The sequence below is a fragment of the Schistocerca americana genome, unplaced genomic scaffold (assembly GCF_021461395.2).
Source record: "Schistocerca americana isolate TAMUIC-IGC-003095 unplaced genomic scaffold, iqSchAmer2.1 HiC_scaffold_147, whole genome shotgun sequence".
Classification (NCBI taxonomy): domain Eukaryota; kingdom Metazoa; phylum Arthropoda; class Insecta; order Orthoptera; family Acrididae; genus Schistocerca; species Schistocerca americana.
In genome coordinates this window covers 16,959-44,819 of record NW_025725554.1, presented here as the reverse complement: position 1 = coordinate 44,819, position 27,861 = coordinate 16,959, and the positions used below count along the sequence as shown (strand labels likewise).

Genomic DNA, 27,861 nt, shown 5'->3' with positions numbered 1-27,861 from the left:
TTTTACATGTGTTTTTCAAATATCACAGAGCCTCTCGCGAGCGTCGTCGTCGTCGTCGTCGTCGACGCCGCCGCTTCTGCAGAAGTAGCAAATCGCCATCGTAGCAAATGCGGCGAGGGACGCCCTGCCTTCGATTTCGAATGCACAAAGTGTGTGGTCTTGATTCCCAATCTCTACTTGGTCGGTCTCGTAAAGGCTTGCATGTAACGAATGGGTGGGAAGCAGCAAGAGGCAGCGGCTGTGTAGAACGAAAACACAATTCCTCAGCGGTATGAGCGTTTCGAGATGACACGAATGTAAGGAATACTTGGCGGCCAGTGACCGTGTGGCCTAATGGATAAGGCGTCGGACTTCGGATCCGAAGATTGCAGGTTCGAATCCTGTCACGGTCGTGTTTTTCCAATTCTGCAAAAGAAACACACCGTTTTAGTGTAGCTATTGAGCAGTACGAAATCGTCTGAATGTTGCTGTTGTCCATTTCCTGCTTGGAGATGCACTTGAGCTTGATACACACACAGCCAGAACGGTGTTATCTAGCGAAATGGTCGGCTGAGTGCCGTCACCGCGAGTTTTGGCTGGCATTTGCGCATCTAAGACAGCGTCGGAAAGTAACCCGTTCGGCTTCTGAGTCAAATCAAATATGTGTGTTAATTTTGACACCACTAGCGCTGCAGGTTTTCATGCAATTCCTGTACCTCTCAGAAATGATTATGAAATAAAACTGAAGTACGTGACGTGTGTGACGCTAGGAAAACATTAGGCAGCATGGAGAGATTCTGTATGGGACCACCCCACCGAAACGAGAACTGTGTGTCGTGCGACCCGACACGTAGTCACCGACGCAGCCCGGCTAGCTCAGTCGGTAGAGCATGAGACTCTTAATCTCAGGGTCGTGGGTTCGAGCCCCACGCTGGGCGGAACGTAATTTTGTTCCGCTGCAGATGTAAATTACCGTTTCTCTGATCAATGTGACGTAATGGAAATAGCAACTTAAAACTTTGCCTACGTCTCCATCAGTCGCAAGGAAGTGTATCTGAAGGTGAAGGTGATTTCGTAGACATGTGTCACAGACATGTTCTGAAATGTAAGTGGTGTTGGTTGGAGAGCACATCGGTTACGTGTGAGATGTGTAGCCAAGCAGTAATGGTGCGCCATAGCTGCAAATATTAGTCGGTAATATGAAGTGTTGTCAGCTTAAGCCTGATGATCCAGACGAGCGTAAGCACGAAGTACGCAAAACTACCGCTAGGCCGCGCCTCTTTAGCTCAGTGGCAGAGCACTGGTCTAGTAAATCAGGGGTCGTGAGTTCGATCCTCACAGGAGGCAAACGAATTTTCGAAATCAGTTGCGCGTCGTGGCCGTATAGCAAGCAGTGTCTGGAACGACGAACAATTAGCAACAGGTGTTTTATTTAGAATTACTCTCAGATGTGATTGAGGCGAATGTCGCAGATAAAGCATTTTCCAAAGCGGTACAGCGTAGGGTGGGAGGCGGCAGTCTGAATTATATTTTTTACATGTGTTTTTCAAATATCACAGAGCCTCTCGCGAGCGTCGTCGTCGTCGTCGTCGACGCCGCCGCTTCTGCAGAAGTAGCAAATCGCCATCGTAGCAAATGCGGCGAGGGACGCCCTGCCTTCGATTTCGAATGCACAAAGTGTGTGGTCTTGATTCCCAATCTCTACTTGGTCGGTCTCGTAAAGGCTTGCATGTAACGAATGGGTGGGAAGCAGCAAGAGGCAGCGGCTGTGTAGAACGAAAACACAATTCCTCAGCGGTATGAGCGTTTCGAGATGACACGAATGTAAGGAATACTTGGCGGCCAGTGACCGTGTGGCCTAATGGATAAGGCGTCGGACTTCGGATCCGAAGATTGCAGGTTCGAATCCTGTCACGGTCGTGTTTTTCCAATTCTGCAAAAGAAACACACCGTTTTAGTGTAGCTATTGAGCAGTACGAAATCGTCTGAATGTTGCTGTTGTCCATTTCCTGCTTGGAGATGCACTTGAGCTTGATACACACACAGCCAGAACGGTGTTATCTAGCGAAATGGTCGGCTGAGTGCCGTCACCGCGAGTTTTGGCTGGCATTTGCGCATCTAAGACAGCGTCGGAAAGTAACCCGTTCGGCTTCTGAGTCAAATCAAATATGTGTGTTAATTTTGACACCACTAGCGCTGCAGGTTTTCATGCAATTCCTGTACCTCTCAGAAATGATTATGAAATAAAACTGAAGTACGTGACGTGTGTGACGCTAGGAAAACATTAGGCAGCATGGAGAGATTCTGTATGGGACCACCCCACCGAAACGAGAACTGTGTGTCGTGCGACCCGACACGTAGTCACCGACGCAGCCCGGCTAGCTCAGTCGGTAGAGCATGAGACTCTTAATCTCAGGGTCGTGGGTTCGAGCCCCACGCTGGGCGGAACGTAATTTTGTTCCGCTGCAGATGTAAATTACCGTTTCTCTGATCAATGTGACGTAATGGAAATAGCAACTTAAAACTTTGCCTACGTCTCCATCAGTCGCAAGGAAGTGTATCTGAAGGTGAAGGTGATTTCGTAGACATGTGTCACAGACATGTTCTGAAATGTAAGTGGTGTTGGTTGGAGAGCACATCGGTTACGTGTGAGATGTGTAGCCAAGCAGTAATGGTGCGCCATAGCTGCAAATATTAGTCGGTAATATGAAGTGTTGTCAGCTTAAGCCTGATGATCCAGACGAGCGCAAGCACGAAGTACGCAAAACTACCGCTAGGCCGCGCCTCTTTAGCTCAGTGGCAGAGCACTGGTCTAGTAAATCAGGGGTCGTGAGTTCGATCCTCACAGGAGGCAAACGAATTTTCGAAATCAGTTGCGCGTCGTGGCCGTATAGCAAGCAGTGTCTGGAACGACGAACAATTAGCAACAGGTGTTTTATTTAGAATTACTCTCAGATGTGATTGAGGCGAATGTCGCAGATAAAGCATTTTCCAAAGCGGTACAGCGTAGGGTGGGAGGCGGCAGTCTGAATTATATTTTTTACATGTGTTTTTCAAATATCACAGAGCCTCTCGCGAGCGTCGTCGTCGTCGTCGACGCCGCCGCTTCTGCAGAAGTAGCAAATCGCCATCGTAGCAAATGCGGCGAGGGACGCCCTGCCTTCGATTTCGAATGCACAAAGTGTGTGGTCTTGATTCCCAATCTCTACTTGGTCGGTCTCGTAAAGGCTTGCATGTAACGAATGGGTGGGAAGCAGCAAGAGGCAGCGGCTGTGTAGAACGAAAACACAATTCCTCAGCGGTATGAGCGTTTCGAGATGACACGAATGTAAGGAATACTTGGCGGCCAGTGACCGTGTGGCCTAATGGATAAGGCGTCGGACTTCGGATCCGAAGATTGCAGGTTCGAATCCTGTCACGGTCGTGTTTTTCCAATTCTGCAAAAGAAACACACCGTTTTAGTGTAGCTATTGAGCAGTACGAAATCGTCTGAATGTTGCTGTTGTCCATTTCCTGCTTGGAGATGCACTTGAGCTTGATACACACACAGCCAGAACGGTGTTATCTAGCGAAATGGTCGGCTGAGTGCCGTCACCGCGAGTTTTGGCTGGCATTTGCGCATCTAAGACAGCGTCGGAAAGTAACCCGTTCGGCTTCTGAGTCAAATCAAATATGTGTGTTAATTTTGACACCACTAGCGCTGCAGGTTTTCATGCAATTCCTGTACCTCTCAGAAATGATTATGAAATAAAACTGAAGTACGTGACGTGTGTGACGCTAGGAAAACATTAGGCAGCATGGAGAGATTCTGTATGGGACCACCCCACCGAAACGAGAACTGTGTGTCGTGCGACCCGACACGTAGTCACCGACGCAGCCCGGCTAGCTCAGTCGGTAGAGCATGAGACTCTTAATCTCAGGGTCGTGGGTTCGAGCCCCACGCTGGGCGGAACGTAATTTTGTTCCGCTGCAGATGTAAATTACCGTTTCTCTGATCAATGTGACGTAATGGAAATAGCAACTTAAAACTTTGCCTACGTCTCCATCAGTCGCAAGGAAGTGTATCTGAAGGTGAAGGTGATTTCGTAGACATGTGTCACAGACATGTTCTGAAATGTAAGTGGTGTTGGTTGGAGAGCACATCGGTTACGTGTGAGATGTGTAGCCAAGCAGTAATGGTGCGCCATAGCTGCAAATATTAGTCGGTAATATGAAGTGTTGTCAGCTTAAGCCTGATGATCCAGACGAGCGTAAGCACGAAGTACGCAAAACTACCGCTAGGCCGCGCCTCTTTAGCTCAGTGGCAGAGCACTGGTCTAGTAAATCAGGGGTCGTGAGTTCGATCCTCACAGGAGGCAAACGAATTTTCGAAATCAGTTGCGCGTCGTGGCCGTATAGCAAGCAGTGTCTGGAACGACGAACAATTAGCAACAGGTGTTTTATTTAGAATTACTCTCAGATGTGATTGAGGCGAATGTCGCAGATAAAGCATTTTCCAAAGCGGTACAGCGTAGGGTGGGAGGCGGCAGTCTGAATTATATTTTTTACATGTGTTTTTCAAATATCACAGAGCCTCTCGCGAGCGTCGTCGTCGTCGTCGACGCCGCCGCTTCTGCAGAAGTAGCAAATCGCCATCGTAGCAAATGCGGCGAGGGACGCCCTGCCTTCGATTTCGAATGCACAAAGTGTGTGGTCTTGATTCCCAATCTCTACTTGGTCGGTCTCGTAAAGGCTTGCATGTAACGAATGGGTGGGAAGCAGCAAGAGGCAGCGGCTGTGTAGAACGAAAACACAATTCCTCAGCGGTATGAGCGTTTCGAGATGACACGAATGTAAGGAATACTTGGCGGCCAGTGACCGTGTGGCCTAATGGGCAGTTCCGCCGCGGCCGCGGCCGTGTGCAGACGTGCGGTGGTGGTCGCTTCGCCTGTGCTTAAGAGCGCACGCAGCTGTTGGTACTGTAAGTACTACTTCACGAAAGTGATGGAGGATGAGTTGAGACGTTACACGCTACGATTTGGATTTCCGTATGGATATGCTCGACCACAGGTTCACGAACTTATTGACTGGTTTTACGATCGATTAGGACTGCGAGATGACGAAGTTCTTGGGTTTTCGTATGATTTTCTTGCGAACGCTGTTTATGTCAAATTGATTAGTGACGATCCTTGCGTTCGTATTATGACCCTCACGGAAGGCACTGCGGATTTTGTGAATTCTAAAGGCGAAATTTGTAAAGTATCTGTTAGTCATGCTGGACTAGGGCTACGAACCGTCCGTATATTTAATCTGCCTTTCGAAGTTAGCTTCGATAGAATTCGGCAAGCTTTGTCTCCCTACGGTAATGTCTTGCAAATTCATGCCGAGCAATGGAGGGGTTACAAACATTTCAATGTTGATAACGGCGTTCGGAATGCGAAAATTGATTTAACGAAGCACATCCCGTCCAACATTTTGGTGCAGGGTTTTCGAGCGCTGGTGATGTACGAAGGACAACCGCGAACTTGTGTAATATGTGGTTCTACCGACCATTTAAAATCTGCTTGTCCCCGTGTCCGGGCGGGTCGCCGAGGAATGCAACATCGTCTTACACCTCTCGATGGGCACGATGGCAATCGGTTGTCTTACGCGCGGACATTGATGGAGTCGCCTACGACACACCCGACGCTCCACCAACCGGCTGCGGTGACCCCAGACGCCGGCGCGGTCATTGTCAACAACTCTGCGGCAACCCCCGAATGTCCCGTTCGTAGTGATGTCACCGATATCGACAGCCACGCTGCACACCTGCAGGTTTCCCCGACTGTCGGCCTTCGTGCCGACCATGCCGGACCGACTCCCGTCCCTACTCCAACTACGTCCGTCGAGCTGAAACAGTTGTCGGATGGTGGCGACAGGTCGCGCGTTTCTTGCCCCCCTGACGTTGCGCCCCCCACGCCCCTCCCTCTCGGCAGTGACCTATCTGAGGAAGGGTCTACACACAGCCTCTTGACGGACGTCAAAACCGTTTCTGACGCCGACGCACCTCCCCCAAGAACTGGGAAATCTAAGCGGTCGGCACGGAAGCAGAGTGCGGAGGAGATCCGCACTCTGGAAAAGAAACTGCAGCGCACAATAAAGCAGATCCGAAAAGACGGAAGTGAACGCGGCAGCACAGATGACATGGGTTCCGTCGCGCGCCACGTGGGGGAGGCCGATATGGAGATGCATGTCGACCGTCCGAGTCCTGAGCTGATGGATACTGGCCATCAGCATACGCCAGCCGAGAAGTCTTGGGCAGACGAAAGTGAATAACACGGACCCTTTCTATCCCCACCATGCAAGATTATAAACTAGCCACAGTTAATTTGAATAGGATCGCATCCGATGTCAAACTTAAATGCTTGACCGACTATCTATATGCCGCCGATATAGATATAGTTTTCTTCCAAGAAGTTGTGTCCCCCAAGGTTGGAGAAATACCTGGGTATGATGCCATATTAAATCTTGGCACTGAGGCGGGCACTGCGATTTTATTCAAAGCTGGCATCGCTTACCAACCTACAGCGATTTTAGAAACGGGACGCGGCATTGCCGCCCAATTACAGGATTTGCTTCTCCTGAACGTGTACGCCCCGACAGGGTCCGCTGGCAGAAGGGACAGAAGTGAATTTTTTAGGGCTGAAGTTGTGACCTTATTGCCGAACGTTCGACTGAAGATCATCCTGGGTGGGGATTTCAACTGCGTTTTACGCAACGAAGATCAAAGTCCGAATTTTAATTTTTGTCCCGAGCTACTAACGTTAACAGATGGTCTGCATTTACAAGATAGTTGGTGTCACCTTCGACCACACACGAAGGGCTATACCTATGTGAGCGCTGCTTCTTCTAGCCGTCTGGATAGGTTTTATGTTTCTCAAGATCTTTTACATACTATTCGTGATTGTGAACTATGGCCGCTCAGTTTTAGTGACCACACCGCATACCATCTAACGATTCGGCATGTGCGGCAGAAGACATTTTTGGGACGCGGCACGTGGCAGCTGAATGTCTCGCTGCTAGATGAAGCGGATTTACGGCGTTGCCTCGTTGACACCTGGCAGCAGTGCCTCCAGAGGCAAGCTCGGTATAGGGAGCGCGTTCTTTGGTGGACGGAGTTTGTTAAGCCGCGGATTAAGAAATGTATTTGCCAGTTTGCCAGGACCAGGGCTTATTGGAGGAAACGGTCTCTAGAATTTTATTTCCTCGGTTTACGCCAGCTGTACAGCGATCCATCTGCTTTGTCCGACAACCTGATCCGCATCAAGCGTATCAAAGCCAAAATTACTGCTTTAGTTCGTGACGCACTTGTTGGCACTCGGGTCCGATCGCGCTCTTCTGATGACATCTCCCACGAGTCCGCATCGTTATTCCATCTCATACGGGAAACCAAACGTGGTAAACAAAAAATTATTGCTCATCTGAAGGATGCTGGCGGGAATCTGTACAATGAACAGGGTGCTATCAAGACGCATGTCTTCAATTATTTTCGACAACATTATTCCGAGTCAGATACCGATCTATCGGCGGGGGATGATTTTTTAAACGACATCGCCTCCACAGTGGATCAGGATGATAACGCTGCTCTCTTGGCCAATGTCACTAACTCTGAAGTTAAGTCCATCCTCGCGTGCGCTGCCAAGAACAAAGCTGCCGGCTTAGACGGCCTGCCGGTCGAATTTTATTCACGGTTCTGGGATGTGATTGGCGACGAATTGACCGCCATGTATAACGAACTGTTATCGCATGCTGCCTTCCCCCCGCAGTTCACGGAAGGAATGGTTGTCCTGGTTCCTAAAACATCCAATCCGACTATGTTAAATGACTTTCGGCCAATTACGTTGCTTAACTCTGATTTCAAGATCTTGACTAGGATTATAAACACCAGGCTTAAAGTACTTCTTGGCAAAGTACTTGGCCCTTATCAGACGGGTGCAGTCAGTGGTCGATCGATGTTGAATGCCCTGTGTGAATATCGCGACCTGACTTATTTAACTTGGATTACCAACACTGATTTGGCGTTATTGTTTCTCGACTTCGATAAGGCGTTTGACAGAATTAATCACGGTTTTTTATTGCGCACGATGAGTCAAATGGGATTCAACCAGCGTTTTCGACAGCTTATTCAGAAATGTATCTGCGGAACGTCTTCACGCGTGAAGGTTAACGGCCAGTTAACCGCCCCCGTGCCCATACGACAAGCAGTGCGACAAGGGTGCCCCCTTTCTATGACGTTATTCTCGATCGCTATAGAGCCACTTCTTAAAAAGTTTTACGTAACTTTACACGGGTTGCAAACGTTAAACACCAAAACGGTCTGCCACGCCTATGCCGACGATATCAGTGTGCTTATTACTAACACCGAAGAGCTGGGGTCAGTTCGTCGGATTGTCCATCAGTACTCTGTCGCTTGTGGCGCTCGACTTAATGAGCGAAAGTCCAAAATCATGCCGTTAGGTCGCAACCCCACTTCCATCGATATTTCTTGGTTGGACAGGACCGAAGACCTGTGGCATCTAGGCCTGGTTATATCACCGAACCCCCAGGCCATGCTCCACGTGAATTGGGAACGCAAGCTTACCATCTTACGTGCGGTGATCAAAGAACATAACATGCGGTCTTTAGACCGGATGCAGAGGGCACAGTTTATTAATAGTTACGTTTTCAGTAAGCTCTATCACACTGCCGCTGTTTTACCAATCCCGACAGCCATTGCGAAAAAAATTTTAGCACTTGCTTGCTGGTATGTCTGGAGAGGGAACATCTTTAAAGTTTCCTTTAAAGCTACCTCTTTACTTCGTTCCCGAGGTGGCTTAGGCGTCAAAGACGTTGAATCCCAATGTGTGGCAACTTTTTTAACTCGTACTTCCCGCATACTACACAGTACCCCAAATAGTCTCACTGCACGGCTTTTCAACACCTTACGTCCAAAGGATTTGTCTGCGCCAACGCCTGTGGGCCACATTCATCCTGAGCTTGGCTATATCCGGCGGTATTATGTGGAGCTAAGCTATGTTCAGGACAACCCGCATCCGTTCAACACGGCGGCGACCTATCGTGCTCTTACTAAACGGCAGCTGGATAACCCAATTGAGAAGAAATATTTAGGCAAAAACTGGAGACATGTCTGGAAGAACATTAGTTATCCGCTTCTTCGCTCCAGAGTTCGAGCTGTTTGGTATGACGCTGTCAATGAGGTGATTCCCACTGGAGAGAAATTGCACAAAATCAAGCTGCGGCCCACCCCGTTTTGTGAGAAGTGTAACCTAGTGGAAACGCTGCCGCATCTCTTCCACTGCAGGGATCAAACACAAATATGGCAGTGGACACGAAAGAAACTCGCTGTCATTAATAGGACGTCGGATACTTCCATTCAACTTCAAGACGCGCTCCAACCAGACTGGCAGCTTTATCCTCAATCTAAGAATAATAGTTATGTCTGGCTCATGGGCCAGTTCGTCTATTACATGCTTGTCCATACAACGCCAACGCTACACGATTATCGGATGTACCTCATCGAAGAGTATTATGCGATTAAGAAATTGCGACAGTATAAAGACCAGTTTCAAAATTTTCTCACTATTGCTTTAAGTGATGGAAGAATTTAAGTTTACACATCCATTGGACGGAGTTTTCTTTCTTTTTTTTTCACTACTTTGTTATATTGTTTGTTTCCATGGATTTGGTCTGCTCCGCACCATCAGATGCGGGTGATTTGCATCATGGGTCACACGACGGTACAGAGTGCACTGCACTCGGCCTCGAACATTTAATTGTATTTGGGAGTTCCTTTTCATTTTCAAATGACAGCACTTTACTTTTGGTTCCGCAGGGCGTAACCCAGAAGAGGCTCCTCATTTGTTTACTTTCATTTCGCATTATCTTTCATCCAAGCTGCAGGACGATTTCGTACGGACCAGGAGTTTCCAGCAGCTTCTCTTCCTCCTATCAAGAGGCTTTACGAGACGGGAAAAGGTTGTTTGGCATGTCCCTGCTCTTGGTGTCACCACGTTACCAGCGCTCATCTTCCAACGCATGGCATGCTCAGGGTTTTGAGAAGCAGCAATCCACAATCAACCATCGGGAAACCGAATGCACATACTCATCAACGACATGGCCACTGGGACAATTATTCTACGTGAAGACCAACTTTGAGTATCTGCTGTGCTGGATTCATGGTGTGCTGCGTAATCCACAGACCAGACATGGATTTCTTTTTATCATTCTGTTTGTATCTACAAACATAATGGAACACACGTGACGCCACCTTGCAAATTACCCAAAATATAATAATGAATACATAACAATAAAATCAAATCACAAAACCATGCAATTGGGTGCGGGGTATGGCGGTGACATCGTGGCCAGGCCTCCGGATTGCGACCCCTGCCCACCTTGCCGCCGGCTGCCTAGCACTCACGTGCAAAAAAAAAAAAAAAAAAAAAAAAAAAAAGCTCAGTTGGGAAAAAAAAAAAAAAAAGTGGCTAGGATACCTGGCCCGGGTTCGATTCCCGGTACCGGAATAAAAAAAAAAAAAAAAAAAAAAAAAAAAAAAAAAAAAAGGATAAGGCGTCGGACTTCGGATCCGAAGATTGCAGGTTCGAATCCTGTCACGTAAAAAAAAAAAAAAAAAAAAAAAAAAAAAAAAAAAAAAAAAAAAAAAAAAAAAAGGTGGCAGAGTGTTTAAGGCGTTGGAAGAAAAAAAAAAAAAAAAAAAAAAAAAAAAAAAAAAAGTCGTAGAGCAAAAAAAAAAAAAAAAAGAAAAAAAAAAAAAAAAAAAAAAAAAAAAAATGGATAAGGCGTCGGACTTCGGATCCGAAGATTGCAGGTTCGAATCCTGTCACGGTCGTGTTTTTCCAATTCTGCAAAAGAAACACACCGTTTTAGTGTAGCTATTGAGCAGTACGAAATCGTCTGAATGTTGCTGTTGTCCATTTCCTGCTTGGAGATGCACTTGAGCTTGATACACACACAGCCAGAACGGTGTTATCTAGCGAAATGGTCGGCTGAGTGCCGTCACCGCGAGTTTTGGCTGGCATTTGCGCATCTAAGACAGCGTCGGAAAGTAACCCGTTCGGCTTCTGAGTCAAATCAAATATGTGTGTTAATTTTGACACCACTAGCGCTGCAGGTTTTCATGCAATTCCTGTACCTCTCAGAAATGATTATGAAATAAAACTGAAGTACGTGACGTGTGTGACGCTAGGAAAACATTAGGCAGCATGGAGAGATTCTGTATGGGACCACCCCACCGAAACGAGAACTGTGTGTCGTGCGACCCGACACGTAGTCACCGACGCAGCCCGGCTAGCTCAGTCGGTAGAGCATGAGACTCTTAATCTCAGGGTCGTGGGTTCGAGCCCCACGCTGGGCGGAACGTAATTTTGTTCCGCTGCAGATGTAAATTACCGTTTCTCTGATCAATGTGACGTAATGGAAATAGCAACTTAAAACTTTGCCTACGTCTCCATCAGTCGCAAGGAAGTGTATCTGAAGGTGAAGGTGATTTCGTAGACATGTGTCACAGACATGTTCTGAAATGTAAGTGGTGTTGGTTGGAGAGCACATCGGTTACGTGTGAGATGTGTAGCCAAGCAGTAATGGTGCGCCATAGCTGCAAATATTAGTCGGTAATATGAAGTGTTGTCAGCTTAAGCCTGATGATCCAGACGAGCGTAAGCACGAAGTACGCAAAACTACCGCTAGGCCGCGCCTCTTTAGCTCAGTGGCAGAGCACTGGTCTAGTAAACCAGGGGTCGTGAGTTCGATCCTCACAGGAGGCAAACGAATTTTCGAAATCAGTTGCGCGTCGTGGCCGTATAGCAAGCAGTGTCTGGAACGACGAACAATTAGCAACAGGTGTTTTATTTAGAATTACTCTCAGATGTGATTGAGGCGAATGTCGCAGATAAAGCATTTTCCAAAGCGGTACAGCGTAGGGTGGGAGGCGGCAGTCTGAATTATATTTTTTACATGTGTTTTTCAAATATCACAGAGCCTCTCGCGAGCGTCGTCGTCGTCGTCGACGCCGCCGCTTCTGCAGAAGTAGCAAATCGCCATCGTAGCAAATGCGGCGAGGGACGCCCTGCCTTCGATTTCGAATGCACAAAGTGTGTGGTCTTGATTCCCAATCTCTACTTGGTCGGTCTCGTAAAGGCTTGCATGTAACGAATGGGTGGGAAGCAGCAAGAGGCAGCGGCTGTGTAGAACGAAAACACAATTCCTCAGCGGTATGAGCGTTTCGAGATGACACGAATGTAAGGAATACTTGGCGGCCAGTGACCGTGTGGCCTAATGGATAAGGCGTCGGACTTCGGATCCGAAGATTGCAGGTTCGAATCCTGTCACGGTCGTGTTTTTCCAATTCTGCAAAAGAAACACACCGTTTTAGTGTAGCTATTGAGCAGTACGAAATCGTCTGAATGTTGCTGTTGTCCATTTCCTGCTTGGAGATGCACTTGAGCTTGATACACACACAGCCAGAACGGTGTTATCTAGCGAAATGGTCGGCTGAGTGCCGTCACCGCGAGTTTTGGCTGGCATTTGCGCATCTAAGACAGCGTCGGAAAGTAACCCGTTCGGCTTCTGAGTCAAATCAAATATGTGTGTTAATTTTGACACCACTAGCGCTGCAGGTTTTCATGCAATTCCTGTACCTCTCAGAAATGATTATGAAATAAAACTGAAGTACGTGACGTGTGTGACGCTAGGAAAACATTAGGCAGCATGGAGAGATTCTGTATGGGACCACCCCACCGAAACGAGAACTGTGTGTCGTGCGACCCGACACGTAGTCACCGACGCAGCCCGGCTAGCTCAGTCGGTAGAGCATGAGACTCTTAATCTCAGGGTCGTGGGTTCGAGCCCCACGCTGGGCGGAACGTAATTTTGTTCCGCTGCAGATGTAAATTACCGTTTCTCTGATCAATGTGACGTAATGGAAATAGCAACTTAAAACTTTGCCTACGTCTCCATCAGTCGCAAGGAAGTGTATCTGAAGGTGAAGGTGATTTCGTAGACATGTGTCACAGACATGTTCTGAAATGTAAGTGGTGTTGGTTGGAGAGCACATCGGTTACGTGTGAGATGTGTAGCCAAGCAGTAATGGTGCGCCATAGCTGCAAATATTAGTCGGTAATATGAAGTGTTGTCAGCTTAAGCCTGATGATCCAGACGAGCGTAAGCACGAAGTACGCAAAACTACCGCTAGGCCGCGCCTCTTTAGCTCAGTGGCAGAGCACTGGTCTAGTAAATCAGGGGTCGTGAGTTCGATCCTCACAGGAGGCAAACGAATTTTCGAAATCAGTTGCGCGTCGTGGCCGTATAGCAAGCAGTGTCTGGAACGACGAACAATTAGCAACAGGTGTTTTATTTAGAATTACTCTCAGATGTGATTGAGGCGAATGTCGCAGATAAAGCATTTTCCAAAGCGGTACAGCGTAGGGTGGGAGGCGGCAGTCTGAATTATATTTTTTACATGTGTTTTTCAAATATCACAGAGCCTCTCGCGAGCGTCGTCGTCGTCGTCGACGCCGCCGCTTCTGCAGAAGTAGCAAATCGCCATCGTAGCAAATGCGGCGAGGGACGCCCTGCCTTCGATTTCGAATGCACAAAGTGTGTGGTCTTGATTCCCAATCTCTACTTGGTCGGTCTCGTAAAGGCTTGCATGTAACGAATGGGTGGGAAGCAGCAAGAGGCAGCGGCTGTGTAGAACGAAAACACAATTCCTCAGCGGTATGAGCGTTTCGAGATGACACGAATGTAAGGAATACTTGGCGGCCAGTGACCGTGTGGCCTAATGGATAAGGCGTCGGACTTCGGATCCGAAGATTGCAGGTTCGAATCCTGTCACGGTCGTGTTTTTCCAATTCTGCAAAAGAAACACACCGTTTTAGTGTAGCTATTGAGCAGTACGAAATCGTCTGAATGTTGCTGTTGTCCATTTCCTGCTTGGAGATGCACTTGAGCTTGATACACACACAGCCAGAACGGTGTTATCTAGCGAAATGGTCGGCTGAGTGCCGTCACCGCGAGTTTTGGCTGGCATTTGCGCATCTAAGACAGCGTCGGAAAGTAACCCGTTCGGCTTCTGAGTCAAATCAAATATGTGTGTTAATTTTGACACCACTAGCGCTGCAGGTTTTCATGCAATTCCTGTACCTCTCAGAAATGATTATGAAATAAAACTGAAGTACGTGACGTGTGTGACGCTAGGAAAACATTAGGCAGCATGGAGAGATTCTGTATGGGACCACCCCACCGAAACGAGAACTGTGTGTCGTGCGACCCGACACGTAGTCACCGACGCAGCCCGGCTAGCTCAGTCGGTAGAGCATGAGACTCTTAATCTCAGGGTCGTGGGTTCGAGCCCCACGCTGGGCGGAACGTAATTTTGTTCCGCTGCAGATGTAAATTACCGTTTCTCTGATCAATGTGACGTAATGGAAATAGCAACTTAAAACTTTGCCTACGTCTCCATCAGTCGCAAGGAAGTGTATCTGAAGGTGAAGGTGATTTCGTAGACATGTGTCACAGACATGTTCTGAAATGTAAGTGGTGTTGGTTGGAGAGCACATCGGTTACGTGTGAGATGTGTAGCCAAGCAGTAATGGTGCGCCATAGCTGCAAATATTAGTCGGTAATATGAAGTGTTGTCAGCTTAAGCCTGATGATCCAGACGAGCGTAAGCACGAAGTACGCAAAACTACCGCTAGGCCGCGCCTCTTTAGCTCAGTGGCAGAGCACTGGTCTAGTAAATCAGGGGTCGTGAGTTCGATCCTCACAGGAGGCAAACGAATTTTCGAAATCAGTTGCGCGTCGTGGCCGTATAGCAAGCAGTGTCTGGAACGACGAACAATTAGCAACAGGTGTTTTATTTAGAATTACTCTCAGATGTGATTGAGGCGAATGTCGCAGATAAAGCATTTTCCAAAGCGGTACAGCGTAGGGTGGGAGGCGGCAGTCTGAATTATATTTTTTACATGTGTTTTTCAAATATCACAGAGCCTCTCGCGAGCGTCGTCGTCGTCGTCGACGCCGCCGCTTCTGCAGAAGTAGCAAATCGCCATCGTAGCAAATGCGGCGAGGGACGCCCTGCCTTCGATTTCGAATGCACAAAGTGTGTGGTCTTGATTCCCAATCTCTACTTGGTCGGTCTCGTAAAGGCTTGCATGTAACGAATGGGTGGGAAGCAGCAAGAGGCAGCGGCTGTGTAGAACGAAAACACAATTCCTCAGCGGTATGAGCGTTTCGAGATGACACGAATGTAAGGAATACTTGGCGGCCAGTGACCGTGTGGCCTAATGGATAAGGCGTCGGACTTCGGATCCGAAGATTGCAGGTTCGAATCCTGTCACGGTCGTGTTTTTCCAATTCTGCAAAAGAAACACACCGTTTTAGTGTAGCTATTGAGCAGTACGAAATCGTCTGAATGTTGCTGTTGTCCATTTCCTGCTTGGAGATGCACTTGAGCTTGATACACACACAGCCAGAACGGTGTTATCTAGCGAAATGGTCGGCTGAGTGCCGTCACCGCGAGTTTTGGCTGGCATTTGCGCATCTAAGACAGCGTCGGAAAGTAACCCGTTCGGCTTCTGAGTCAAATCAAATATGTGTGTTAATTTTGACACCACTAGCGCTGCAGGTTTTCATGCAACTCCTGTACCTCTCAGAAATGATTATGAAATAAAACTGAAGTACGTGACGTGTGTGACGCTAGGAAAACATTAGGCAGCATGGAGAGATTCTGTATGGGACCACCCCACCGAAACGAGAACTGTGTGTCGTGCGACCCGACACGTAGTCACCGACGCAGCCCGGCTAGCTCAGTCGGTAGAGCATGAGACTCTTAATCTCAGGGTCGTGGGTTCGAGCCCCACGCTGGGCGGAACGTAATTTTGTTCCGCTGCAGATGTAAATTACCGTTTCTCTGATCAATGTGACGTAATGGAAATAGCAACTTAAAACTTTGCCTACGTCTCCATCAGTCGCAAGGAAGTGTATCTGAAGGTGAAGGTGATTTCGTAGACATGTGTCACAGACATGTTCTGAAATGTAAGTGGTGTTGGTTGGAGAGCACATCGGTTACGTGTGAGATGTGTAGCCAAGCAGTAATGGTGCGCCATAGCTGCAAATATTAGTCGGTAATATGAAGTGTTGTCAGCTTAAGCCTGATGATCCAGACGAGCGTAAGCACGAAGTACGCAAAACTACCGCTAGGCCGCGCCTCTTTAGCTCAGTGGCAGAGCACTGGTCTAGTAAATCAGGGGTCGTGAGTTCGATCCTCACAGGAGGCAAACGAATTTTCGAAATCAGTTGCGCGTCGTGGCCGTATAGCAAGCAGTGTCTGGAACGACGAACAATTAGCAACAGGTGTTTTATTTAGAATTACTCTCAGATGTGATTGAGGCGAATGTCGCAGATAAAGCATTTTCCAAAGCGGTACAGCGTAGGGTGGGAGGCGGCAGTCTGAATTATATTTTTTACATGTGTTTTTCAAATATCACAGAGCCTCTCGCGAGCGTCGTCGTCGTCGTCGACGCCGCCGCTTCTGCAGAAGTAGCAAATCGCCATCGTAGCAAATGCGGCGAGGGACGCCCTGCCTTCGATTTCGAATGCACAAAGTGTGTGGTCTTGATTCCCAATCTCTACTTGGTCGGTCTCGTAAAGGCTTGCATGTAACGAATGGGTGGGAAGCAGCAAGAGGCAGCGGCTGTGTAGAACGAAAACACAATTCCTCAGCGGTATGAGCGTTTCGAGATGACACGAATGTAAGGAATACTTGGCGGCCAGTGACCGTGTGGCCTAATGGATAAGGCGTCGGACTTCGGATCCGAAGATTGCAGGTTCGAATCCTGTCACGGTCGTGTTTTTCCAATTCTGCAAAAGAAACACACCGTTTTAGTGTAGCTATTGAGCAGTACGAAATCGTCTGAATGTTGCTGTTGTCCATTTCCTGCTTGGAGATGCACTTGAGCTTGATACACACACAGCCAGAACGGTGTTATCTAGCGAAATGGTCGGCTGAGTGCCGTCACCGCGAGTTTTGGCTGGCATTTGCGCATCTAAGACAGCGTCGGAAAGTAACCCGTTCGGCTTCTGAGTCAAATCAAATATGTGTGTTAATTTTGACACCACTAGCGCTGCAGGTTTTCATGCAATTCCTGTACCTCTCAGAAATGATTATGAAATAAAACTGAAGTACGTGACGTGTGTGACGCTAGGAAAACATTAGGCAGCATGGAGAGATTCTGTATGGGACCACCCCACCGAAACGAGAACTGTGTGTCGTGCGATCCGACACGTAGTCACCGACGCAGCCCGGCTAGCTCAGTCGGTAGAGCATGAGACTCTTAATCTCAGGGTCGTGGGTTGGAGCCCCACGCTGGGCGGAACGTAATTTTGTTCCGCTGCAGATGTAAATTACCGTTTCTCTGATCAATGTGACGTAATGGAAATAGCAACTTAAAACTTTGCCTACGTCTCCATCAGTCGCAAGGAAGTGTATCTGAAGGTGAAGGTGATTTCGTAGACATGTGTCAAAGACATGTTCTGAAATGTAAGTGGTGTTGGTTGGAGAGCACATCGGTTACGTGTGAGATGTGTAGCCAAGCAGTAATGGTGCGCCATAGCTGCAAATATTAGTCGGTAATATGAAGTGTTGTCAGCTTAAGCCTGATGATCCAGACGAGCGTAAGCACGAAGTACGCAAAACTACCGCTAGGCCGCGCCTCTTTAGCTCAGTGGCAGAGCACTGGTCTAGTAAACCAGGGGTCGTGAGTTCGATCCTCACAGGAGGCAAACGAATTTTCGAAATCAGTTGCGCGTCGTGGCCGTATAGCAAGCAGTGTCTGGAACGACGAACAATTAGCAACAGGTGTTTTATTTACAATTACTCTCAGATGTGATTGAGGCGAATGTCGCAGATAAAGCATTTTCCAAAGCGGTACAGCGTAGGGTGGGAGGCGGCAGTCTGAATTATATTTTTTACATGTGTTTTTCAAATATCACAGAGCCTCTCGCGAGCGTCGTCGTCGTCGTCGACGCCGCCGCTTCTGCAGAAGTAGCAAATCGCCATCGTAGCAAATGCGGCGAGGGACGCCCTGCCTTCGATTTCGAATGCACAAAGTGTGTGGTCTTGATTCCCAATCTCTACTTGGTCGGTCTCGTAAAGGCTTGCATGTAACGAATGGGTGGGAAGCAGCAAGAGGCAGCGGCTGTGTAGAACGAAAACACAATTCCTCAGCGGTATGAGCGTTTCGAGATGACACGAATGTAAGGAATACTTGGCGGCCAGTGACCGTGTGGCCTAATGGATAAGGCGTCGGACTTCGGATCCGAAGATCGCAGGTTCGAATCCTGTCACGGTCGTGTTTTTCCAATTCTGCAAAAGAAACACACCGTTTTAGTGTAGCTATTGAGCAGTACGAAATCGTCTGAATGTTGCTGTTGTCCATTTCCTGCTTGGAGATGCACTTGAGCTTGATACACACACAGCCAGAACGGTGTTATCTAGCGAAATGGTCGGCTGAGTGCCGTCACCGCGAGTTTTGGCTGGCATTTGCGCATCTAAGACAGCGTCGGAAAGTAACCCGTTCGGCTTCTGAGTCAAATCAAATATGTGTGTTAATTTTGACACCACTAGCGCTGCAGGTTTTCATGCAATTCCTGTACCTCTCAGAAATGATTATGAAATAAAACTGAAGTACGTGACGTGTGTGACGCTAGGAAAACATTAGGCAGCATGGAGAGATTCTGTATGGGACCACCCCACCGAAACGAGAACTGCGTGTCGTGCGACCCGACACGTAGTCACCGACGCAGCCCGGCTAGCTCAGTCGGTAGAGCATGAGACTCTTAATCTCAGGGTCGTGGGTTCGAGCCCCACGCTGGGCGGAACGTAATTTTGTTCCGCTGCAGATGTAAATTACCGTTTCTCTGATCAATGTGACGTAATGGAAATAGCAACTTAAAACTTTGCCTACGTCTCCATCAGTCGCAAGGAAGTGTATCTGAAGGTGAAGGTGATTTCGTAGACATGTGTCAAAGACATGTTCTGAAATGTAAGTGGTGTTGGTTGGAGAGCACATCGGTTACGTGTGAGATGTGTAGCCAAGCAGTAATGGTGCGCCATAGCTGCAAATATTAGTCGGTAATATGAAGTGTTGTCAGCTTAAGCCTGATGATCCAGACGAGCGTAAGCACGAAGTACGCAAAACTACCGCTAGGCCGCGCCTCTTTAGCTCAGTGGCAGAGCACTGGTCTAGTAAACCAGGGGTCGTGAGTTCGATCCTCACAGGAGGCAAACGAATTTTCGAAATCAGTTGCGCGTCGTGGCCGTATAGCAAGCAGTGTCTGGAACGACGAACAATTAGCAACAGGTGTTTTATTTAGAATTACTCTCAGATGTGATTGAGGCGAATGTCGCAGATAAAGCATTTTCCAAAGCGGTACAGCGTAGGGTGGGAGGCGGCAGTCTGAATTATATTTTTTACATGTGTTTTTCAAATATCACAGAGCCTCTCGCGAGCGTCGTCGTCGTCGTCGTCGTCGTCGACGCCGCCGCTTCTGCAGAAGTAGCAAATCGCCATCGTAGCAAATGCGGCGAGGGACGCCCTGCCTTCGATTTCGAATGCACAAAGTGTGTGGTCTTGATTCCCAATCTCTACTTGGTCGGTCTCGTAAAGGCTTGCATGTAACGAATGGGTGGGAAGCAGCAAGAGGCAGGGGCTGTGTAGAACGAAAACACAATTCCTCAGCGGTATGAGCGTTTCGAGATGACACGAATGTAAGGAATACTTGGCGGCCAGTGACCGTGTGGCCTAATGGATAAGGCGTCGGACTTCGGATCCGAAGATTGCAGGTTCGAATCCTGTCACGGTCGTGTTTTTCCAATTCTGCAAAAGAAACACACCGTTTTAGTGTAGCTATTGAGCAGTACGAAATCGTCTGAATGTTGCTGTTGTCCATTTCCTGCTTGGAGATGCACTTGAGCTTGATACACACACAGCCAGAACGGTGTTATCTAGCGAAATGGTCGGCTGAGTGCCGTCACCGCGAGTTTTGGCTGGCATTTGCGCATCTAAGACAGCGTCGGAAAGTAACCCGTTCGGCTTCTGAGTCAAATCAAATATGTGTGTTAATTTTGACACCACTAGCGCTGCAGGTTTTCATGCAATTCCTGTACCTCTCAGAAATGATTATGAAATAAAACTGAAGTACGTGACGTGTGTGACGCTAGGAAAACATTAGGCAGCATGGAGAGATTCTGTATGGGACCACCCCACCGAAACGAGAACTGTGTGTCGTGCGACCCGACACGTAGTCACCGACGCAGCCCGGCTAGCTCAGTCGGTAGAGCATGAGACTCTTAATCTCAGGGTCGTGGGTTCGAGCCCCACGCTGGGCGGAACGTAATTTTGTTCCGCTGCAGATGTAAATTACCGTTTCTCTGATCAATGTGACGTAATGGAAATAGCAACTTAAAACTTTGCCTACGTCTCCATCAGTCGCAAGGAAGTGTATCTGAAGGTGAAGGTGATTTCGTAGACATGTGTCAAAGACATGTTCTGAAATGTAAGTGGTGTTGGTTGGAGAGCACATCGGTTACGTGTGAGATGTGTAGCCAAGCAGTAATGGTGCGCCATAGCTGCAAATATTAGTCGGTAATATGAAGTGTTGTCAGCTTAAGCCTGATGATCCAGACGAGCGTAAGCACGAAGTACGCAAAACTACCGCTAGGCCGCGCCTCTTTAGCTCAGTGGCAGAGCACTGGTCTAGTAAACCAGGGGTCGTGAGTTCGATCCTCACAGGAGGCAAACGAATTTTCGAAATCAGTTGCGCGTCGTGGCCGTATAGCAAGCAGTGTCTGGAACGACGAACAATTAGCAACAGGTGTTTTATTTAGAATTACTCTCAGATGTGATTGAGGCGAATGTCGCAGATAAAGCATTTTCCAAAGCGGTACAGCGTAGGGTGGGAGGCGGCAGTCTGAATTATATTTTTTACATGTGTTTTTCAAATATCACAGAGCCTCTCGCGAGCGTCGTCGTCGTCGTCGTCGTCGTCGTCGTCGTCGACGCCGCCGCTTCTGCAGAAGTAGCAAATCGCCATCGTAGCAAATGCGGCGAGGGACGCCCTGCCTTCGATTTCGAATGCACAAGGTGTGTGGTCTTGATTCCCAATCTCTACTTGGTCGGTCTCGTAAAGGCTTGCATGTAACGAATGGGTGGGAAGCAGCAAGAGGCAGCGGCTGTGTAGAACGAAAACACAATTCCTCAGCGGTATGAGCGTTTCGAGATGACACGAATGTAAGGAATACTTGGCGGCCAGTGACCGTGTGGCCTAATGGATAAGGCGTCGGACTTCGGATCCGAAGATTGCAGGTTCGAATCCTGTCACGGTCGTGTTTTTCCAATTCTGCAAAAGAAACACACCGTTTTAGTGTAGCTATTGAGCAGTACGAAATCGTCTGAATGTTGCTGTTGTCCATTTCCTGCTTGGAGATGCACTTGAGCTTGATACACACACAGCCAGAACGGTGTTATCTAGCGAAATGGTCGGCTGAGTGCCGTCACCGCGAGTTTTGGCTGGCATTTGCGCATCTAAGACAGCGTCGGAAAGTAACCCGTTCGGCTTCTGAGTCAAATCGAATATGTGTGTTAATTTTGACACCACTAGCGCTGCAGGTTTTCATGCAATTCCTGTACCTCTCAGAAATGATTATGAAATAAAACTGAAGTACGTGACGTGTGTGACGCTAGGAAAACATTAGGCAGCATGGAGAGATTCTGTATGGGACCACCCCACCGAAACGAGAACTGTGTGTCGTGCGACCCGACACGTAGTCACCGACGCAGCCCGGCTAGCTCAGTCGGTAGAGCATGAGACTCTTAATCTCAGGGTCGTGGGTTCGAGCCCCACGCTGGGCGGAACGTAATTTTGTTCCGCTGCAGATGTAAATTACCGTTTCTCTGATCAATGTGACGTAATGGAAATAGCAACTTAAAACTTTGCCTACGTCTCCATCAGTCGCAAGGAAGTGTATCTGAAGGTGAAGGTGATTTCGTAGACATGTGTCAAAGACATGTTCTGAAATGTAAGTGGTGTTGGTTGGAGAGCACATCGGTTACGTGTGAGATGTGTAGCCAAGCAGTAATGGTGCGCCATAGCTGCAAATATTAGTCGGTAATATGAAGTGTTGTCAGCTTAAGCCTGATGATCCAGACGAGCGTAAGCACGAAGTACGCAAAACTACCGCTAGGCCGCGCCTCTTTAGCTCAGTGGCAGAGCACTGGTCTAGTAAACCAGGGGTCGTGAGTGCGATCCTCACAGGAGGCAAACGAATTTTCGAAATCAGTTGCGCGTCGTGGCCGTATAGCAAGCAGTGTCTGGAACGACGAACAATTAGCAACAGGTGTTTTATTTAGAATTACTCTCAGATGTGATTGAGGCGAATGTCGCAGATAAAGCATTTTCCAAAGCGGTACAGCGTAGGGTGGGAGGCGGCAGTCTGAATTATATTTTTTACATGTGTTTTTCAAATATCACAGAGCCTCTCGCGAGCGTCGTCGTCGTCGTCGTCGTCGACGCCGCCGCTTCTGCAGAAGTAGCAAATCGCCATCGTAGCAAATGCGGCGAGGGACGCCCTGCCTTCGATTTCGAATGCACAAAGTGTGTGGTCTTGATTCCCAATCTCTACTTGGTCGGTCTCGTAAAGGCTTGCATGTAACGAATGGGTGGGAAGCAGCAAGAGGCAGGGGCTGTGTAGAACGAAAACACAATTCCTCAGCGGTATGAGCGTTTCGAGATGACACGAATGTAAGGAATACTTGGCGGCCAGTGACCGTGTGGCCTAATGGATAAGGCGTCGGACTTCGGATCCGAAGATTGCAGGTTCGAATCCTGTCACGGTCGTGTTTTTCCAATTCTGCAAAAGAAACACACCGTTTTAGTGTAGCTATTGAGCAGTACGAAATCGTCTGAATGTTGCTGTTGTCCATTTCCTGCTTGGAGATGCACTTGAGCTTGATACACACACAGCCAGAACGGTGTTATCTAGCGAAATGGTCGGCTGAGTGCCGTCACCGCGAGTTTTGGCTGGCATTTGCGCATCTAAGACAGCGTCGGAAAGTAACCCGTTCGGCTTCTGAGTCAAATCAAATATGTGTGTTAATTTTGACACCACTAGCGCTGCAGGTTTTCATGCAATTCCTGTACCTCTCAGAAATGATTATGAAATAAAACTGAAGTACGTGACGTGTGTGACGCTAGGAAAACATTAGGCAGCATGGAGAGATTCTGTATGGGACCACCCCACCGAAACGAGAACTGTGTGTCGTGCGACCCGACACGTAGTCACCGACGCAGCCCGGCTAGCTCAGTCAGTAGAGCATGAGACTCTTAATCTCAGGGTCGTGGGTTCGAGCCCCACGCTGGGCGGAACGTAATTTTGTTCCGCTGCAGATGTAAATTACCGTTTCTCTGATCAATGTGACGTAATGGAAATAGCAACTTAAAACTTTGCCTACGTCTCCATCAGTCGCAAGGAAGTGTATCTGAAGGTGAAGGTGATTTCGTAGACATGTGTCAAAGACATGTTCTGAAATGTAAGTGGTGTTGGTTGGAGAGCACATCGGTTACGTGTGAGATGTGTAGCCAAGCAGTAATGGTGCGCCATAGCTGCAAATATTAGTCGGTAATATGAAGTGTTGTCAGCTTAAGCCTGATGATCCAGACGAGCGTAAGCACGAAGTACGCAAAACTACCGCTAGGCCGCGCCTCTTTAGCTCAGTGGCAGAGCACTGGTCTAGTAAACCAGGGGTCGTGAGTTCGATCCTCACAGGAGGCAAACGAATTTTCGAAATCAGTTGCGCGTCGTGGCCGTATAGCAAGCAGTGTCTGGAACGACGAACAATTAGCAACAGGTGTTTTATTTAGAATTACTCTCAGATGTGATTGAGGCGAATGTCGCAGATAAAGCATTTTCCAAAGCGGTACAGCGTAGGGTGGGAGGCGGCAGTCTGAATTATATTTTTTACATGTGTTTTTCAAATATCACAGAGCCTCTCGCGAGCGTCGTCGTCGTCGACGCCGCCGCTTCTGCAGAAGTAGCAAATCGCCATCGTAGCAAATGCGGCGAGGGACGCCCTGCCTTCGATTTCGAATGCACAAAGTGTGTGGTCTTGATTCCCAATCTCTACTTGGTCGGTCTCGTAAAGGCTTGCATGTAACGAATGGGTGGGAAGCAGCAAGAGGCAGCGGCTGTGTAGAACGAAAACACAATTCCTCAGCGGTATGAGCGTTTCGAGATGACACGAATGTAAGGAATACTTGGCGGCCAGTGACCGTGTGGCCTAATGGATAAGGCGTCGGACTTCGGATCCGAAGATTGCAGGTTCGAATCCTGTCACGGTCGTGTTTTTCCAATTCTGCAAAAGAAACACACCGTTTTAGTGTAGCTATTGAGCAGTACGAAATCGTCTGAATGTTGCTGTTGTCCATTTCCTGCTTGGAGATGCACTTGAGCTTGATACACACACAGCCAGAACGGTGTTATCTAGCGAAATGGTCGGCTGAGTGCCGTCACCGCGAGTTTTGGCTGGCATTTGCGCATCTAAGACAGCGTCGGAAAGTAACCCGTTCGGCTTCTGAGTCAAATCAAATATGTGTGTTAATTTTGACACCACTAGCGCTGCAGGTTTTCATGCAATTCCTGTACCTCTCAGAAATGATTATGAAATAAAACTGAAGTACGTGACGTGTGTGACGCTAGGAAAACATTAGGCAGCATGGAGAGATTCTGTATGGGACCACCCCACCGAAACGAGAACTGTGTGTCGTGCGACCCGACACGTAGTCACCGACGCAGCCCGGCTAGCTCAGTCGGTAGAGCATGAGACTCTTAATCTCAGGGTCGTGGGTTCGAGCCCCACGCTGGGCGGAACGTAATTTTGTTCCGCTGCAGATGTAAATTACCGTTTCTCTGATCAATGTGACGTAATGGAAATAGCAACTTAAAACTTTGCCTACGTCTCCATCAGTCGCAAGGAAGTGTATCTGAAGGTGAAGGTGATTTCGTAGACATGTGTCAAAGACATGTTCTGAAATGTAAGTGGTGTTGGTTGGAGAGCACATCGGTTACGTGTGAGATGTGTAGCCAAGCAGTAATGGTGCGCCATAGCTGCAAATATTAGTCGGTAATATGAAGTGTTGTCAGCTTAAGCCTGATGATCCAGACGAGCGTAAGCACGAAGTACGCAAAACTACCGCTAGGCCGCGCCTCTTTAGCTCAGTGGCAGAGCACTGGTCTAGTAAACCAGGGGTCGTGAGTTCGATCCTCACAGGAGGCAAACGAATTTTCGAAATCAGTTGCGCGTCGTGGCCGTATAGCAAGCAGTGTCTGGAACGACGAACAATTAGCAACAGGTGTTTTATTTAGAATTACTCTCAGATGTGATTGAGGCGAATGTCGCAGATAAAGCATTTTCCAAAGCGGTACAGCGTAGGGTGGGAGGCGGCAGTCTGAATTATATTTTTTACATGTGTTTTTCAAATATCACAGAGCCTCTCGCGAGCGTCGTCGTCGTCGTCGACGCCGCCGCTTCTGCAGAAGTAGCAAATCGCCATCGTAGCAAATGCGGCGAGGGACGCCCTGCCTTCGATTTCGAATGCACAAAGTGTGTGGTCTTGATTCCCAATCTCTACTTGGTCGGTCTCGTAAAGGCTTGCATGTAACGAATGGGTGGGAAGCAGCAAGAGGCAGCGGCTGTGTAGAACGAAAACACAATTCCTCAGCGGTATGAGCGTTTCGAGATGACACGAATGTAAGGAATACTTGGCGGCCAGTGACCGTGTGGCCTAATGGATAAGGCGTCGGACTTCGGATCCGAAGATTGCAGGTTCGAATCCTGTCACGGTCGTGTTTTTCCAATTCTGCAAAAGAAACACACCGTTTTAGTGTAGCTATTGAGCAGTACGAAATCGTCTGAATGTTGCTGTTGTCCATTTCCTGCTTGGAGATGCACTTGAGCTTGATACACACACAGCCAGAACGGTGTTATCTAGCGAAATGGTCGGCTGAGTGCCGTCACCGCGAGTTTTGGCTGGCATTTGCGCATCTAAGACAGCGTCGGAAAGTAACCCGTTCGGCTTCTGAGTCAAATCAAATATGTGTGTTAATTTTGACACCACTAGCGCTGCAGGTTTTCATGCAATTCCTGTACCTCTCAGAAATGATTATGAAATAAAACTGAAGTACGTGACGTGTGTGACGCTAGGAAAACATTAGGCAGCATGGAGAGATTCTGTATGGGACCACCCCACCGAAACGAGAACTGTGTGTCGTGCGACCCGACACGTAGTCACCGACGCAGCCCGGCTAGCTCAGTCGGTAGAGCATGAGACTCTTAATCTCAGGGTCGTGGGTTCGAGCCCCACGCTGGGCGGAACGTAATTTTGTTCCGCTGCAGATGTAAATTACCGTTTCTCTGATCAATGTGACGTAATGGAAATAGCAACTTAAAACTTTGCCTACGTCTCCATCAGTCGCAAGGAAGTGTATCTGAAGGTGAAGGTGATTTCGTAGACATGTGTCAAAGACATGTTCTGAAATGTAAGTGGTGTTGGTTGGAGAGCACATCGGTTACGTGTGAGATGTGTAGCCAAGCAGTAATGGTGCGCCATAGCTGCAAATATTAGTCGGTAATATGAAGTGTTGTCAGCTTAAGCCTGATGATCCAGACGAGCGTAAGCACGAAGTACGCAAAACTACCGCTAGGCCGCGCCTCTTTAGCTCAGTGGCAGAGCACTGGTCTAGTAAACCAGGGGTCGTGAGTTCGATCCTCACAGGAGGCAAACGAATTTTCGAAATCAGTTGCGCGTCGTGGCCGTATAGCAAGCAGTGTCTGGAACGACGAACAATTAGCAACAGGTGTTTTATTTAGAATTACTCTCAGATGTGATTGAGGCGAATGTCGCAGATAAAGCATTTTCCAAAGCGGTACAGCGTAGGGTGGGAGGCGGCAGTCTGAATTATATTTTTTACATGTGTTTTTCAAATATCACAGAGCCTCTCGCGAGCGTCGTCGTCGTCGTCGACGCCGCCGCTTCTGCAGAAGTAGCAAATCGCCATCGTAGCAAATGCGGCGAGGGACGCCCTGCCTTCGATTTCGAATGCACAAAGTGTGTGGTCTTGATTCCCAATCTCTACTTGGTCGGTCTCGTAAAGGCTTGCATGTAACGAATGGGTGGGAAGCAGCAAGAGGCAGCGGCTGTGTAGAACGAAAACACAATTCCTCAGCGGTATGAGCGTTTCGAGATGACACGAATGTAAGGAATACTTGGCGGCCAGTGACCGTGTGGCCTAATGGATAAGGCGTCGGACTTCGGATCCGAAGATTGCAGGTTCGAATCCTGTCACGGTCGTGTTTTTCCAATTCTGCAAAAGAAACACACCGTTTTAGTGTAGCTATTGAGCAGTACGAAATCGTCTGAATGTTGCTGTTGTCCATTTCCTGCTTGGAGATGCACTTGAGCTTGATACACACACAGCCAGAACGGTGTTATCTAGCGAAATGGTCGGCTGAGTGCCGTCACCGCGAGTTTTGGCTGGCATTTGCGCATCTAAGACAGCGTCGGAAAGTAACCCGTTCGGCTTCTGAGTCAAATCAAATATGTGTGTTAATTTTGACACCACTAGCGCTGCAGGTTTTCATGCAATTCCTGTACCTCTCAGAAATGATTATGAAATAAAACTGAAGTACGTGACGTGTGTGACGCTAGGAAAACATTAGGCAGCATGGAGAGATTCTGTATGGGACCACCCCACCGAAACGAGAACTGTGTGTCGTGCGACCCGACACGTAG

At 48.3% G+C, this 27,861-nt stretch overlaps 42 non-coding genes across 42 annotated transcripts; all 42 read left to right on the top strand.

The window, feature by feature from the left end:
• Nucleotides 1-319: 319 nt before the first annotated feature.
• On the top strand, nt 320-392 carry Trnar-ucg. Its single transcript has one exon. It is a non-coding gene; the product is annotated as a tRNA-Arg (tRNA).
• Nucleotides 393-844: 452 nt separating this feature from the next.
• On the top strand, nt 845-917 carry Trnak-cuu. Its single transcript has one exon. It is a non-coding gene; the product is annotated as a tRNA-Lys (tRNA).
• A 337-nt stretch (nt 918-1,254) lies between these two features.
• On the top strand, nt 1,255-1,326 carry Trnat-agu. Its single transcript has one exon. It is a non-coding gene; the product is annotated as a tRNA-Thr (tRNA).
• Nucleotides 1,327-1,826: 500 nt separating this feature from the next.
• Nucleotides 1,827-1,899, top strand: Trnar-ucg. Its single transcript has one exon. It is a non-coding gene; the product is annotated as a tRNA-Arg (tRNA).
• A 452-nt stretch (nt 1,900-2,351) lies between these two features.
• Nucleotides 2,352-2,424, top strand: Trnak-cuu. Its single transcript has one exon. It is a non-coding gene; the product is annotated as a tRNA-Lys (tRNA).
• A 337-nt stretch (nt 2,425-2,761) lies between these two features.
• Nucleotides 2,762-2,833, top strand: Trnat-agu. The gene has a single exon. It is a non-coding gene; the product is annotated as a tRNA-Thr (tRNA).
• A 497-nt stretch (nt 2,834-3,330) lies between these two features.
• On the top strand, nt 3,331-3,403 carry Trnar-ucg. Its single transcript has one exon. It is a non-coding gene; the product is annotated as a tRNA-Arg (tRNA).
• A 452-nt stretch (nt 3,404-3,855) lies between these two features.
• Trnak-cuu lies at nt 3,856-3,928 on the top strand. The gene has a single exon. It is a non-coding gene; the product is annotated as a tRNA-Lys (tRNA).
• A 337-nt stretch (nt 3,929-4,265) lies between these two features.
• Trnat-agu lies at nt 4,266-4,337 on the top strand. Its single transcript has one exon. It is a non-coding gene; the product is annotated as a tRNA-Thr (tRNA).
• A 6,961-nt stretch (nt 4,338-11,298) lies between these two features.
• Trnak-cuu lies at nt 11,299-11,371 on the top strand. The gene has a single exon. It is a non-coding gene; the product is annotated as a tRNA-Lys (tRNA).
• Nucleotides 11,372-11,708: 337 nt separating this feature from the next.
• On the top strand, nt 11,709-11,780 carry Trnat-agu. Its single transcript has one exon. It is a non-coding gene; the product is annotated as a tRNA-Thr (tRNA).
• Nucleotides 11,781-12,277: 497 nt separating this feature from the next.
• On the top strand, nt 12,278-12,350 carry Trnar-ucg. Its single transcript has one exon. It is a non-coding gene; the product is annotated as a tRNA-Arg (tRNA).
• Nucleotides 12,351-12,802: 452 nt separating this feature from the next.
• Nucleotides 12,803-12,875, top strand: Trnak-cuu. Its single transcript has one exon. It is a non-coding gene; the product is annotated as a tRNA-Lys (tRNA).
• A 337-nt stretch (nt 12,876-13,212) lies between these two features.
• Trnat-agu lies at nt 13,213-13,284 on the top strand. The gene has a single exon. It is a non-coding gene; the product is annotated as a tRNA-Thr (tRNA).
• Nucleotides 13,285-13,781: 497 nt separating this feature from the next.
• On the top strand, nt 13,782-13,854 carry Trnar-ucg. The gene has a single exon. It is a non-coding gene; the product is annotated as a tRNA-Arg (tRNA).
• Nucleotides 13,855-14,306: 452 nt separating this feature from the next.
• Trnak-cuu lies at nt 14,307-14,379 on the top strand. Its single transcript has one exon. It is a non-coding gene; the product is annotated as a tRNA-Lys (tRNA).
• A 337-nt stretch (nt 14,380-14,716) lies between these two features.
• Nucleotides 14,717-14,788, top strand: Trnat-agu. Its single transcript has one exon. It is a non-coding gene; the product is annotated as a tRNA-Thr (tRNA).
• A 497-nt stretch (nt 14,789-15,285) lies between these two features.
• Trnar-ucg lies at nt 15,286-15,358 on the top strand. Its single transcript has one exon. It is a non-coding gene; the product is annotated as a tRNA-Arg (tRNA).
• Nucleotides 15,359-15,810: 452 nt separating this feature from the next.
• Nucleotides 15,811-15,883, top strand: Trnak-cuu. Its single transcript has one exon. It is a non-coding gene; the product is annotated as a tRNA-Lys (tRNA).
• A 337-nt stretch (nt 15,884-16,220) lies between these two features.
• Nucleotides 16,221-16,292, top strand: Trnat-agu. The gene has a single exon. It is a non-coding gene; the product is annotated as a tRNA-Thr (tRNA).
• A 497-nt stretch (nt 16,293-16,789) lies between these two features.
• On the top strand, nt 16,790-16,862 carry Trnar-ucg. The gene has a single exon. It is a non-coding gene; the product is annotated as a tRNA-Arg (tRNA).
• A 452-nt stretch (nt 16,863-17,314) lies between these two features.
• Trnak-cuu lies at nt 17,315-17,387 on the top strand. Its single transcript has one exon. It is a non-coding gene; the product is annotated as a tRNA-Lys (tRNA).
• Nucleotides 17,388-17,724: 337 nt separating this feature from the next.
• Nucleotides 17,725-17,796, top strand: Trnat-agu. Its single transcript has one exon. It is a non-coding gene; the product is annotated as a tRNA-Thr (tRNA).
• Nucleotides 17,797-18,293: 497 nt separating this feature from the next.
• On the top strand, nt 18,294-18,366 carry Trnar-ucg. Its single transcript has one exon. It is a non-coding gene; the product is annotated as a tRNA-Arg (tRNA).
• A 452-nt stretch (nt 18,367-18,818) lies between these two features.
• Nucleotides 18,819-18,891, top strand: Trnak-cuu. The gene has a single exon. It is a non-coding gene; the product is annotated as a tRNA-Lys (tRNA).
• A 337-nt stretch (nt 18,892-19,228) lies between these two features.
• On the top strand, nt 19,229-19,300 carry Trnat-agu. The gene has a single exon. It is a non-coding gene; the product is annotated as a tRNA-Thr (tRNA).
• A 506-nt stretch (nt 19,301-19,806) lies between these two features.
• On the top strand, nt 19,807-19,879 carry Trnar-ucg. The gene has a single exon. It is a non-coding gene; the product is annotated as a tRNA-Arg (tRNA).
• Nucleotides 19,880-20,331: 452 nt separating this feature from the next.
• On the top strand, nt 20,332-20,404 carry Trnak-cuu. The gene has a single exon. It is a non-coding gene; the product is annotated as a tRNA-Lys (tRNA).
• A 337-nt stretch (nt 20,405-20,741) lies between these two features.
• Trnat-agu lies at nt 20,742-20,813 on the top strand. Its single transcript has one exon. It is a non-coding gene; the product is annotated as a tRNA-Thr (tRNA).
• A 515-nt stretch (nt 20,814-21,328) lies between these two features.
• Trnar-ucg lies at nt 21,329-21,401 on the top strand. Its single transcript has one exon. It is a non-coding gene; the product is annotated as a tRNA-Arg (tRNA).
• Nucleotides 21,402-21,853: 452 nt separating this feature from the next.
• On the top strand, nt 21,854-21,926 carry Trnak-cuu. Its single transcript has one exon. It is a non-coding gene; the product is annotated as a tRNA-Lys (tRNA).
• Nucleotides 21,927-22,263: 337 nt separating this feature from the next.
• Trnat-agu lies at nt 22,264-22,335 on the top strand. Its single transcript has one exon. It is a non-coding gene; the product is annotated as a tRNA-Thr (tRNA).
• A 503-nt stretch (nt 22,336-22,838) lies between these two features.
• Nucleotides 22,839-22,911, top strand: Trnar-ucg. The gene has a single exon. It is a non-coding gene; the product is annotated as a tRNA-Arg (tRNA).
• A 452-nt stretch (nt 22,912-23,363) lies between these two features.
• On the top strand, nt 23,364-23,436 carry Trnak-cuu. Its single transcript has one exon. It is a non-coding gene; the product is annotated as a tRNA-Lys (tRNA).
• A 337-nt stretch (nt 23,437-23,773) lies between these two features.
• Nucleotides 23,774-23,845, top strand: Trnat-agu. The gene has a single exon. It is a non-coding gene; the product is annotated as a tRNA-Thr (tRNA).
• A 494-nt stretch (nt 23,846-24,339) lies between these two features.
• Nucleotides 24,340-24,412, top strand: Trnar-ucg. Its single transcript has one exon. It is a non-coding gene; the product is annotated as a tRNA-Arg (tRNA).
• A 452-nt stretch (nt 24,413-24,864) lies between these two features.
• Nucleotides 24,865-24,937, top strand: Trnak-cuu. The gene has a single exon. It is a non-coding gene; the product is annotated as a tRNA-Lys (tRNA).
• Nucleotides 24,938-25,274: 337 nt separating this feature from the next.
• On the top strand, nt 25,275-25,346 carry Trnat-agu. The gene has a single exon. It is a non-coding gene; the product is annotated as a tRNA-Thr (tRNA).
• A 497-nt stretch (nt 25,347-25,843) lies between these two features.
• Trnar-ucg lies at nt 25,844-25,916 on the top strand. The gene has a single exon. It is a non-coding gene; the product is annotated as a tRNA-Arg (tRNA).
• A 452-nt stretch (nt 25,917-26,368) lies between these two features.
• Nucleotides 26,369-26,441, top strand: Trnak-cuu. The gene has a single exon. It is a non-coding gene; the product is annotated as a tRNA-Lys (tRNA).
• A 337-nt stretch (nt 26,442-26,778) lies between these two features.
• On the top strand, nt 26,779-26,850 carry Trnat-agu. Its single transcript has one exon. It is a non-coding gene; the product is annotated as a tRNA-Thr (tRNA).
• A 497-nt stretch (nt 26,851-27,347) lies between these two features.
• Trnar-ucg lies at nt 27,348-27,420 on the top strand. Its single transcript has one exon. It is a non-coding gene; the product is annotated as a tRNA-Arg (tRNA).
• The last annotated feature ends 441 nt before the right edge of the window (nt 27,421-27,861 follow it).